Source organism: Ambystoma mexicanum, chromosome 11 (assembly GCF_040938575.1).
Source record: "Ambystoma mexicanum isolate Mex_15411 chromosome 11, UKY_AmexF1_1, whole genome shotgun sequence".
NCBI lineage: Eukaryota > Metazoa > Chordata > Amphibia > Caudata > Ambystomatidae > Ambystoma > Ambystoma mexicanum.
Window position 1 is genome coordinate 1,247,707,193 of NC_090934.1, and position 12,110 is coordinate 1,247,719,302.

The 12,110-nt window shown below is 44.5% G+C and overlaps 1 protein-coding gene across 7 annotated transcripts in view; it reads left to right on the forward strand.

Annotated features, from left to right (window-relative positions):
• The window catches only part of MYO9A (myosin IXA), a 1,154,601-nt gene that overhangs the window by 466,633 nt on the left and 675,858 nt on the right, over positions 1 to 12,110 (forward strand). The gene's annotated exons all lie outside the window — the stretch shown is intronic.

The window sequence follows — 12,110 nt, forward strand, 5'->3', positions numbered from 1 at the left end:
ATTAGAGGCACGAATAATTTGTTGAAATAATTGTGTTATGTTTGGAGCAGTCCATGCACATTCTCTCTGGCTACAAGATCGTGAACATATGTTGAATTTGATGAATGGGGTAGGTGTTGCTTTAGCCAAGCACTTTTTTTTTACCTTTTCAAGAGGGACTGAATAATAATTGGATATGGTGATCATGACAAGTACCCATTTGTTCAAATTCACAATCAGCACAAGTTGCAAAAAATTACAAACACTGATATATATTTAATATAATTACATACAGTGTTCACTCCAAAATAAAACCGGAATTCCCTCTGTTCATATATAATTAAATATTGAATGTCTATATTTTGCAAACGTTTTCAAAAAGGTTTTATTCTTATGCATGGTGTCCACCACGGATTCCTCATCTTGGATATATTGATATCCTGCTTGCAGTCTCTGATATTTTCTCAACAGCAGCAGGTGCTGTGCAACATCGAGTCGATGTCCCTCGATGGTATCCACCAGCGTGTTAGGCCGTAGTGTTGATAATGGTATAAATAGCATGCAATGCGCCTGTTGCTTCAGTTCCATTTTCTGCTTGCACAGCACGCTTTCGGAACAGTTCGATTTGACTCAATGATTCTTTATAGGTATTCTTTACCTTCTTCTAAGTAGGTCTAATCCAAAGACAGGTTTTAAGAGGTGTGCAGACTGTGACTCGAAGATGTCGATCACATGCCTCGGTAGGGAGCACAAAGTCCTTGAGTGTGGCCCCTGCCGGTCGATGACTGCCAGGGCCTTGAAAGAGGGAAGGTCGAAACTCGCCCTAGTTCAGTCGGTTTCTAAGTCTCTGTCCACTACTCCTTCGAAGAGGAAATCTTTTGAAGGCAGACGTTCGGCAAATTACAAATCCCCTGAGAGGCCTAAGGAACGCTCCAAACACTCTAAGCGGTTGAGGTCTAGGAGCGATTTGCACCATTCCTCGTCTTTTTCAAAAATGATTGAAGATGAGATGAGATTGTTATTCGTCTTCTGACTCCTGGCCCAACAAGAGATGGGTACGTTTCCCAGATAAGTCTGCCTTGGCAGCCGTTTGGGAAAAGTTCTATCAGAAAGTGATGGATGTTTTTTTTAAGGAGGCCTCTTAAAAGAGCCAAAAAAGGCTAACGATCCCACTGCACCTTCAAAAGCAGTAGGGAATTTTCGATAACCTATGAGATGCCTACTAGAGTAGCGTCCACAGTGTCGACCACAGGGTCATCATCTAAGCCAAAGGCTCCAGTTTCTTCATTATCAAAGGACTCTGTCATCCGCGTCAAGGCCATCGATGTTGACCTCAGATCCAACTTCGAAATTTAAGTTGCAATTGAGGAAAGACTTTTTTGCAGTCTTTTTTTAATTCATCTTCGAGGAAGTGGACGTCACACCCTGTGGGTACGAGCGTTTTGGCACTCCTAATGTTCCTTAGGAATTTATTTCAGATCAATCTCATTTGGAGGGCTTGGCAACTTGCCTTAAAGAAGCCAGTGGTTTAGGCACTTCCCCTGTAGTGGAATTTGCCACACCTGACATAACTACTCATCCAAGTGCAGCATACTGGGCAGTTAGGAATAGGGTTACTGAATATTTGGGTTGGGGCCTCCTGCATAGTTCAAGATTACCTCACAGATATTCTTGATCAAGGCTCTCGAAAGGAGCCTGTGCTGCCCTTTCATTTAGCTCTCAAGAAAACCATCTTGGAGAACTGGCAAAAGCCAGATACCACTCCTGCTGTGAAAAAGCAGTTTGTGAGGAAATATAGACCCTCATCTATGGACCCTGACTTCATCTGCAGGCACCCTACTCTAGAAAGTTTGGAGGTGCAGGCAGCTACTTCCACTTCAAGGGCAGCAGCTTATCCAACCATCCTACTTGATAGAGATGACAAAAACTACAATGCATTTGCAAAAAGTCTATTTTCTGCTGGGAGCATGGCCCTCAAGGCCATTAATGCATCTTGTGCCTTGATGACTATACATACTCTTTTGGAATGTAATTTCCCACGCAGCAGAGAACATTCCTTAGTGATGGCAAGGAGGCGGTATGCCAATCACTTCAATCAGATCTTAATGGTTCAGACTGCTTTCGTCACGCTAGGGGCCGTCATCATGAGGTTTGCATGGCTACGCAAGTCTGGATTCTCTCCTGACATCCAGTTGAGGCTTTTAGGCATGCCTTTTGATGGGTCCAATCTTTTTGGATCAAAGGCTGATAACAACTTAGAGAAGCTTCAGACTTCTAAGGCGGCTGCGAAATCTTTGCGAGCAGCCATCCGTCAGCCAGAACAGCAGCAGCTGCCTTCCCAGGCATTGAGAGGGCGTTCATTTTGCTTGTACTCTTCTTTTGGACAAAGAGGAAGAGGCCATGCCAAAGAGCGCAAAGGAGATTTCCGTGCGGGCCTAGAGTCTCACACATAGAAGCATCTCCTTCCAGCACGTCTCTGCCACCAACTGCCATTTCTTTTCCCTACCTTGAAGGGGTAGAGCACTGTTCGTGAGCTGTACTCTTTGTACTTGTAAAAGGTGTTTTCTTGCATCCTGTCCCTTTTCCACCATGTGCCTGGTCTGTCATCCTTACAGAGATGAACAGCAGCCTTTGAAAAAAGCAGAGATCGCATGGCGGGAATGTCCTGTACGATGCCTATCTAATACTAATTTTAAAAATGGGAGCAAGCTACGACCATCAAATAATAACGCAGTCCTAGTGGTGTCTTGTCAAAATAAAAGGGCCTATACTAATAAACCTATTGCCAATCCTTACCTCTATATACAAACAGTGCAGGAAACCATGTTATGCAAAAGAAACGTGTTCAAGAAATTATATGTCAGGATATTCAAGCCGATGGTTTCCCTTCCCCACGTTTTCAGCACGTGATAAGGCGGCACACTCAAGCTTAGCAGTGTCTCTGGCTGCTCTAGCACGAGGGTGCAGTTCAAAACTCCAACATCATGCCTTCTGTACCAAAGTCTGTTTGCCATTCAAAGTCTCTTATTTCAGAGGGCCTGATGCAACAAACAAATCACAAAAGTTCCTTAACTTTCACGATTCTCTCTGCCGGGCTCAGATCCACTTTAACACAAAGTTTGTTTTTCACATATACACAATTTTCTTAGGATTTCCACAAATCCAATTTCTCGGGTGACTAACGGTTCACCCCGGATGCCTTCTGCCGGGCTCAGATCCGTTCTAACACAACTTCTTCAATCAGTCTCCCTCTGCTGGGCTCAGACCAATTTATCTATTGTTACACATTCAAACACAAAATCTTTAATCGGTCTCTCTACGCCAGACTCGGACCAATTTTTCTATTGTAACACACACATGCTTTAACATAAAGCTCTCCATTCATCTCCCTCTGCTGGGCTTGGACAACCTTTATCTACTTTGCCATCAACTTTCTTTACTGTATCAGTATTGAAGACCTTCGATTGTGCAATGGATTTAGCTTGACCCGTTGCAGGACTACTTCGATTCTCAATCATTTGCCACTCTTACTTCTGCCAATTCTCAGCTGGACACCTTACAGAGGCATTTGATTGAGCACGCACGCAGTGCCGGAACTCTCTTTCAAAGGTATCGTATATCTTGGCTTCAAATTTCAATCACTCATCTACAGTTCAACTTTACTCGCCTTGGCTATCGCACACGTTTCACACAATGTTTGTTCCAGCCCTCCTCATACAATGTTGCCGCTTGCAACCTTGGCTTCAACACAGACCGGTCTTGTATCGGTCTCCCCAACTCACCGGCTGTGTTGATTTCACTGGCGCTGCTTTCTAGTTGAAGCCAAGGATAGTATCACGGCAGCTGGCGTTTCTCCTCGCCTTGATCATCGATGCAGGAGGGCCCCAAGTACCTCTGCCACACAATGCAGGATTCCTCAGCCTCATTTCCTAGTCTTACGTTTTCCATTCTCGAGGTTTCGTGAAAGTAACGGTTCCTTGTCGAAAAGGTCAAGGCAACTTCCCTACTTGTGATTCCTCTTCGGTTTCACCATCTTACTCCTTGTGTTAAACTGCCATCTTGGAACTGCTTGTTCCTCGTTTTCTTTGCCTTGCTCAGAGTGTGCTCTCGTGCTCTGCCATTTATCCATGTGGGGAAATGTAATGGAAGTCAGATGTGCGTGATGGTCAGTAATTGCCTGACCCTATTGTATTGGGACACGTCATGTATACGGCTCGGGTGTTAGTCCGTTTTCTCTCATAGCAAGCTGTCTGTGAGAAAGTGTTAGTGTTGCGAAAGGGGGCGCGGGGTGGTTGAGTTCCTAAGTATCCTACCTGGTAGGATGGGGTACCGCGTCTCACCGTCCAGGGTCCCACTCATACTCCCCGAAGACCCCTCACCCAGGTGATCCTCCTGCACTGGTCCACCCCCAGGAACTTGATCCAAAAGTTATGGCCGTGTCCTAGCCACTTGGATGACGGATCTCTGGGGACTAGTGGGTGATACACCTTCTGGTTTCTCACATAAGGCACCACACTATCTATCTATCCAACTTTACAAGCCTTCTTGTAATCCCTTCTCTACCTCCTCGACTACCCTTGTGGTACCTCGACCTCCCTGTGCTTCCTCTCGCTTCCACTCTTTCTCTCTTCTTGCTCCGCTTCCATGCAATCCTCTTCCACCGGACATCAGAGAAACAGTCCACACTGATTTGTTCAGAACTAAACTGAAACACGCGGAACAATTAATGAGATTGAACTTGCCAATTAATCATTAACAGTGCAATAAGGCTCTATTAGTACGATATAACGTTACAGAAATAATATATTTCTCGCGCAGCCTTCTGACCAACTGAATGGTACTAAAACAAGCATTAGATGCTGTAAACCCGCTTACGGTCTAATTTTACATATGAATCTGTTTAAATTGGAAAGTAAAAATCAATTCTATCCTGAATTACATAAATACGAAAAACTTAAATAAAATTCAGTCAAAAGAATATCAATCTAATTACCTAAAGTTTACTTGGCAGGCTGGGATTGATCCCATGACTGTTTTTGAGTTGCTGAAAAGCCACGTTCCGAAATATAAACCAATACTATTAGGTAAGACGTAATTCTTTTTGCTCTAAATTGAAGATGTTTCACCTTTTGCGTTTATTTTTGCTAATTGGTACTGAAAAGACACTTGAACTCATGAGAATTATTTTCTTTCTTTTTTTCTTTCTTTCCCTTTTCTCCCATTATTATTGTTTCAATTGGACATTCATGCTTTTCAATTTTTCTTTGTTTTAAATGTGAGACTGTTCATCCATATCAATCCTCCCCTAACCCCCTCCCTTGATGTCTGTTACATACGACATTTTTTCTTTTTCACTAACTGTATATTACCTAATGAATGTCAATGTCTGTGATTGAAAAATGATGTTTTACCGACTAGCCCTGATTTGAAAAAGAAGGCTGAGTCCGTTGAAACACGTGTCATCATAAAGGGCACTCGCTTATTATAAATATACAGTCTTCAAAAACCAAACTTCGACTAAGTGCAGTCTTTTACATTCTTTTTTGGCGCATGCATGATAAAAAGTAACTACCTTCTCACTAAACTGAAAGCTTGCCTCCTTGCCTCTCGGTTACCCTCTTAACCTCCCTCTCATTTGTTCTCAAGCTAACATTTTTCCCTTGCCACTATCCTGCCTCTGTCCCTCATTTTCTCTGCCTCCAATCTAGCATTTCGTCCATCATGATCACATCCCTAACACAGCTGGCCGTACCGCCTACCTGAACCTAAATGTCTAATGTTGGTTGTCCTTAATATATGTATGTTGTGTTGCGTCGGAAGGAGTCGTCGCGCACACATTGAATATTTCTTCGGTTTTTATTCAAAATAATAAAGAAAATGCCTACTTTACCTTATTGCTACAGGGATGTTCCAACCAAACTAATTAAAAATGCTGGTCTGTCATTAGGAAGTCCAAATCAAAAATGTCCTCCGTCCAAAATCTAATCTACCTGACCCTTACACTAATACTAATAACTTAAGTTTGCTAAAAGAATGTGTCTCTCGGCTGCTTCATTTTAGCCGTCTGTTTCGAGGCTGTATTTTAGGGTTCTCTTAGTTCATATATATATATCCGGCATGCAAAAGTCATTCTCTAGAAACAAGGTCATTAAGATGATCTCTTCTGGTTCTCAGTGTCTTATTTATGAGCTCATGTAGCTCCTGCCAACTGCACGTAGGTCTGGCGTTCCAGACGGTATAATGCTCATCAGTATTCTCAGTGGCTTCCTTAATGGTTTTCTTGAGATAATCTCTTACAGTCCTTCCTCTTAGTTTGAATATCTCCTTCTTTTTCCACTCGGCCCTTCTGGTATTTGGGATATCTTTATCATGGGCCCTTATATAATCTTGACTCATCTTACTTTTCAAAGTCTCTCATTAAGGGATTCCCCTACTCTTCAACAGTTAACTTTGGCAACTTCTTCCATCCTTCACAGGATACTCTTTTGAGCTTTCTTAAAGCTTCATGCTTAATATCTCCACTCACTTTCCTTGGTAGCTTGTGATATATGGCTTTTCAATGTCCAAACATCAATATCGTAGTTTTCACAACTTTCTTCTGTCAAGAAATTTTCCCCCAGTGCCCTCCCCCTTTTCCATCCCACTCCGGTACCTTTGTTCGTCATGGGTGGTGTTCTGGGGTCTGGTGCTCGCACGCGTCTGCTTCTTCGGTTCCTTGTCTCCCTACGCCGGGGTTCGCAACAGCCCCACCCACGGCTTCTCCATAAATTGCCGCATTCTGCGAATATCTGCTGATGGGAGGTTTCAGGTCTACCACCTCCACTGGTGTCTGCATAGTTAGATGGACCCCAGGCCACCACACCACTTCGGACAGCCCTCCAAGCTCTGTCCTGACAGCAGCTTTTGCGCTGTTCGAGTTGCTGGGTCTCTGATGTTTTTCTCGGGTGTTCTCCACATCATGGATTGCCGTGGGCTCTGCGGCTTCACTCTTCTCTGCCACTCCAAGGTGTAGCTATGTCAGAGGGCTACCCCTGCATATGGTTCGCTCTCCTCTTCTGCAATCCACTCGTCCTTCTTACATAGAAGTTTGCACTTAAAGGTATATTCCCTTTTCCTTCAGGCGTCGTGGTTGATCCAGCATTGCCTGGAGCCAAACAAAAGGAGGACACGTTATTCATTACTGGAGGCAGTCCCATATATGCAGATAAGGTGGCTTGCATAGGGATTTCCTTGTGGGAATGAGACCCCTGTCCTTGTACTCTTAAGGGGTAGCCGCTACCAGTGAAGTCCCACTTGCTCAGATCCATAGGGAGGGTGTTGCTGAGAGGGCTCACCTCCCTAGCCTCAAAGGGGGTAGTTCCCCCCCCCCCTTCCCCCCCTGGTGAGAAGGGGAGAAAACTCTCAATTTGTCATATACCCTTTCCCTTAAGTGTGTGGCTCCCCCATCTGTTGAGTGCAAATCTGCTTTAAAAGTCCACATTTTCTCCTTCTTTTCCTTTCCTGTGCTCCACTGTAAAGCAGAAGAGTTGTAGGTCTAGGAATTGAGATGAAATTAGGGTATTTGTCCCTTCTCCCCAAGGGGAAGTCTCCCCCTTTGAGGTTAGTGAGGTGAGCCTGCTCAACAAGCCCTCCCTAGGGGTCTGGGAAAGTGGGACCTCACTGTGAGAGACTCCCCCTTAAGGGACAAGGACTCTCGTTCTTGTCAGGAACTCCCTAGACCATCACCATCGTAGCATAAATGTGACTGTCAAATGTGAAGATTATAAGATCCAGAGATATGGCTGAAGACTAAACTAAAATACCTCATTATGTACAAGGACAAGCATCTGTATTCTTTAAAGGGAGATGTTCATATAACTGAGACAAGTAGACAGAAGGCGGAGAGCACACAGAGGAGAGGTGAAGCACAAAGAAAGAGAAGAGCGTAAGCAGGGGGAGCCTCCCTGACAACGTGACGCCTGGAGGAGGCGGATCCGAGAAGAGCCGCAGAGCATGCGACTTTCAGAGAGAAACGCTGGAGGCCCTGCGTTTCCGAGCAGAGAGAAGCAGAGGAGAACGGAATCCTAATACCGGTGGTGTTGTGACCACAGTGACTTTGTGGTGGGCCATGTGCCCGCCGAAACCACCTGGCTGGAGAGTCAACGAGACGCCTTGCTACATGCACCGATAGTCAGTCACAACAAGAGAGAGGACCGAGGCTGGGTCACTGACAACATTGAGAAGCACGAAATTCAGAGCGGAGGAGAACCTGACTGAGCGCCAAGCCCGATATCGTTCCGCTGCAGATACAGAGGTAACGGGGAGAACAGGGAGCTACCGGGGCATCATTATGGAGGCGGAGGAAATCGTACCAGTGAAATTGACGAGATACTGAATATGAAGCCATTTAAGTAGAATTGTGTTAATGCAGTAAAAAGAATAACGAATACGCGTGAAAGAGAAGACATTAAGAACTGGTCACAAATGCCCTGGGAAGAGGGCAAAGTACCCCATGGTTTGAGAAGTAAAGAGTGGAGCAAACCAGAGAGATAATTCTATAAATATGAACGTGAAGTGAAATCAAGTGAACCAAATAGGAGGAGCGACTATCCAACTGAGCTACGCCCAACAGAGGGAAGGTCAAGTCACAAGAAATTATGCCCAATTTAGGAAGGCTGAGTTAAAAGAGTCAGAAAAGCCCACAAGCCTGAATCAAAATATAATCGAGTGCCAAAAAGGAGTGTTGAAAAAACTGTCCATAAAGAGGTGATAAAACCGAAGTGCCTTGTGAAAGAGTTACATGAACGTATCCAGAAGGGGGCAAGAGACTATTTAAAGATATCATACTAAAGAGAACTTTAGAGTAAAGAAGAGACATTGGCATAAGAGGCAACAAGGAGAGGGGAGATATTCTCCTGATCGAATTTAAGTTATTTAAAATAGTGGTAGGGTCAGTTAGAACTAGTTTTGAACCATGGACATATTTCTTTGGGACTTCCTGATGACTGACAAGCACCTGTAGTTATTTACAGAGGTAGGGATAACCCTCTAGCAATGGTGAAAGATAGGCCTTATCCTTATTATTTTAATAAACACCAATAAAGATGTCCCTCAAGTGTCCACCTCCTTCTTCCGACCTGCCACAGAACCATCTCATTACTTTAGGGTTAGTGTCTTTTCTAAGGCTCATCCAGGTTAAGGGTGAATGGGCGGTGATTAACCGGAGCTTCCTCCCAGTCTGGTAATATCTCAGATGTAATGTGGCCCACTTGATCTCCAGCGCCTCAAGCTCTACTGTGGCATAGGACTGTCCGGGGGGAGTTAGGGGGAGTGGAAGAGCTTCCTGCTGGTGTAGAGCATGGGATGCTCAATACCGTCATGTGCTTGAGACACTACTGCCCCTAAGCCGCCTTTGGAAGCATCGGTTTGCAAGATGAATTCCTTGGTAAAGTCTGGCATTTTGAGTACTGGTTCCTGACTAGAATGTGTTTTAGGCCCTCAAAGCTATCTTGATCCTCTTTCTCCCAAGTCAACTTTTGAGGTTTGTGAATGTTTGAGTGTCAGTGAGATTAGCCGCTAGGGTGGTTTAATTTGTGATAAACCATCAGTAGTATCCGGTTAATCCCAGGAAGGGTCGAGGATCTCTTTTCGACTTGGCGGTTGGCGGTTGCCGTTTGCTGCTCCGCCTTCACTTTATACGTCTGGGGTTGGATAAGGCCAATCCTAACAAAATAACCAAGATATATAATGGCTGACTGGGCTAACGGGCATTTTCTCAGGTTAGCCTTTAGTGCTCCGGCCAGCTGTCACTGTGGACTACTAGATCGTCCAGATAAGGCCCCACAGAGAGTGGTGTAAGGCCTCAAGATTTTATCCATGCACTTTTGAAATGTGGCTGGAGCTCCATGTAGCCCGAACGGAAGAATCTTACATTGAAATACGCCTTAGAGTATTAAAAAGGTGGTTTTCTCTCTATCCCCTTGTTTTAGGGGTACCTGCCAATACCAGTTTGTCAAGTCAAGTGTGGAAATAGATTTAGTAGTACCCAACTTTTCAATTAATTCATATATCTGTGGCATAGGATAATTATCAAAGGTGGAAATCTAATTTAGCCTTCTAAATTCTATACATAAGCTCCAACATTGGTTGGGTTTTGCAATCACGACAATGGGGGAGGACCAGGGACTCTGAGGGCTTGATGATATCGGCTGTGAGCATCTCCTCTATTTCTTCCTCAGGAGTTCTGTATGGCTTAAGGTTTATTGTTAACCCTGCCAGTGTTTGGATATGTTATGTTAATTTGTCTTAAACAGCGCACTTTTACCATTGGCATGGTCTCCAGGCGCTCACATAGTTATGTAAGAAAGTAGGTTGGGTAGATTAGTGAGGGAAGAGGGAGTAGGATAGAGGTTGTTCTTTTCTGTTGGTGCTTGTACAACCAGGAGGAACTGGCATCTATTGTGAGTCTGCTTTCTAGGTGTGTTTGTATTGTGCGCACTGGGGTTATTGTGTCGGGAAGGGCAGTGTCCAGTGGTTGGGCGGTTTGTTTGTGCTAGTAAGTTTTGTGGTGTATTTGTGGGTTGTGCGTTTTGTGAGATTATACTGATCTGTTGGATGGAGGTAACTGTAGAGTATGTTGAAGAGGAGTCAGGAGCGGGCAGGGTTAGTAGTTAGTGCGTTTTGTTAGTTTACATTTTTAGATTCCGGAATTTGTGCTGTCATTGGATAATCTTGGATCTCAGTTGGTATCGCTGGTGGTTCCCATTTATGTTAATCTTTGTGAGTTGAATAGCCAGGTTTTAAGTCGTTTTCTGAAGGTGTGGTGGTCTTCTGTCCTTATTATCTCCTTTCAAAATTGTCTTCCATAGGTTGGTAATTAGACGTGAGAATGTGATTCCTCCGAAATGTCCTTTTTTGTATTGTTTTGATTTGGAAGTCATTGTTTGATCTTAGGTTTCTTCCTGGTTGGTAGCGGTTGATCTTGGCCTGGAGGAATTCAGTTCCTTGACCAACAGTGATTTGTGGGTGATGCAGAGGGCTTGAAGTTAATTTTGTTACTGCGAGCCAGTGTAGACTTCTCAGGGCTGGTATGATGTGATCTCTTCTATTTAGTCTCAGGAGTATCCTTGCTGCAGTATTTAAAATGTGTTTGAGTTTTTGAGTGAGCCGTTCTGGCATTCCAAGATAGAGGCTGTTTCGATTCTTGATAATACTAATGAGATGATTACAAGAGTTCTGTGTGGGAAGAAGAGATAAGGGAGGATCCCTCCAAGTAATCTTAGGAGGTAGAGCATACAGCGTTTTCTTATGGTCCCAGTGCAAGTCCATTGTCCATGAGTATTCACAGATTTGTTACCACTGCTGATGCTTCCGGTTGGGTTCCCATGCCAGTCTCTACGCAGACCCGAGGATACAGCCATCGGAAGTGTCCCTGGACCACCTAATGGACTGAGAATCTCTCCACTGGGCTACTTAAGTAGAATCAACGCCATTCTGCGTTCGTCGCCAGCACTTCAGTGGTCGCCAGCTTGTGGTATTAGTCGCCTTCCTACCGAATGTAAGCTTCCCATCTTCAAGGGATCATGTTCTGGTAGGTCTTCTTCGACCACCACTGGAAGGAGACCTGTTGTCGTCTGTGCGTTGTAGCCGTCACTTGAGCTTGCCTTCCCCCGTCTCGTGAAGGGTCCTGAAGATGTCTGCATTGTTGCCTTCTGCATTTCTTCTTCGCAAAGGGTTGCAGTCTGCTCCTGGAACCGACCAGAAGAATCCTTGCACCCGCAGCTCCTGGGCACCTCTCACAGGGACCAACGGTGTGGAAACCTACCTCCAGTGAACCCCAGTCGACCCACCTAGTCATCTGGGAACATGGGAGTCAGGGTGGTAAGTAATTCCAATGCATTCACCTCCCCCTCTTCTCCTTAGAATAAACCTTAGAATAAACGTTGGTTATTCCATTCCAAAACTATTTGATTGCCGTTTCTAAAAGCTTTTATCTGAAAGATAGGAACATCATTTTACCTATATGTAATGTTGTTGAATATCTTCTGGAATATTTCACCACTCTTCCTTCATCAGTCCCTTTTCCTAACAACAAGCTTTGTGACTTTTGGGCACAAGGCCCCATACATCATAGGGAGTTAAGTATAATTCTT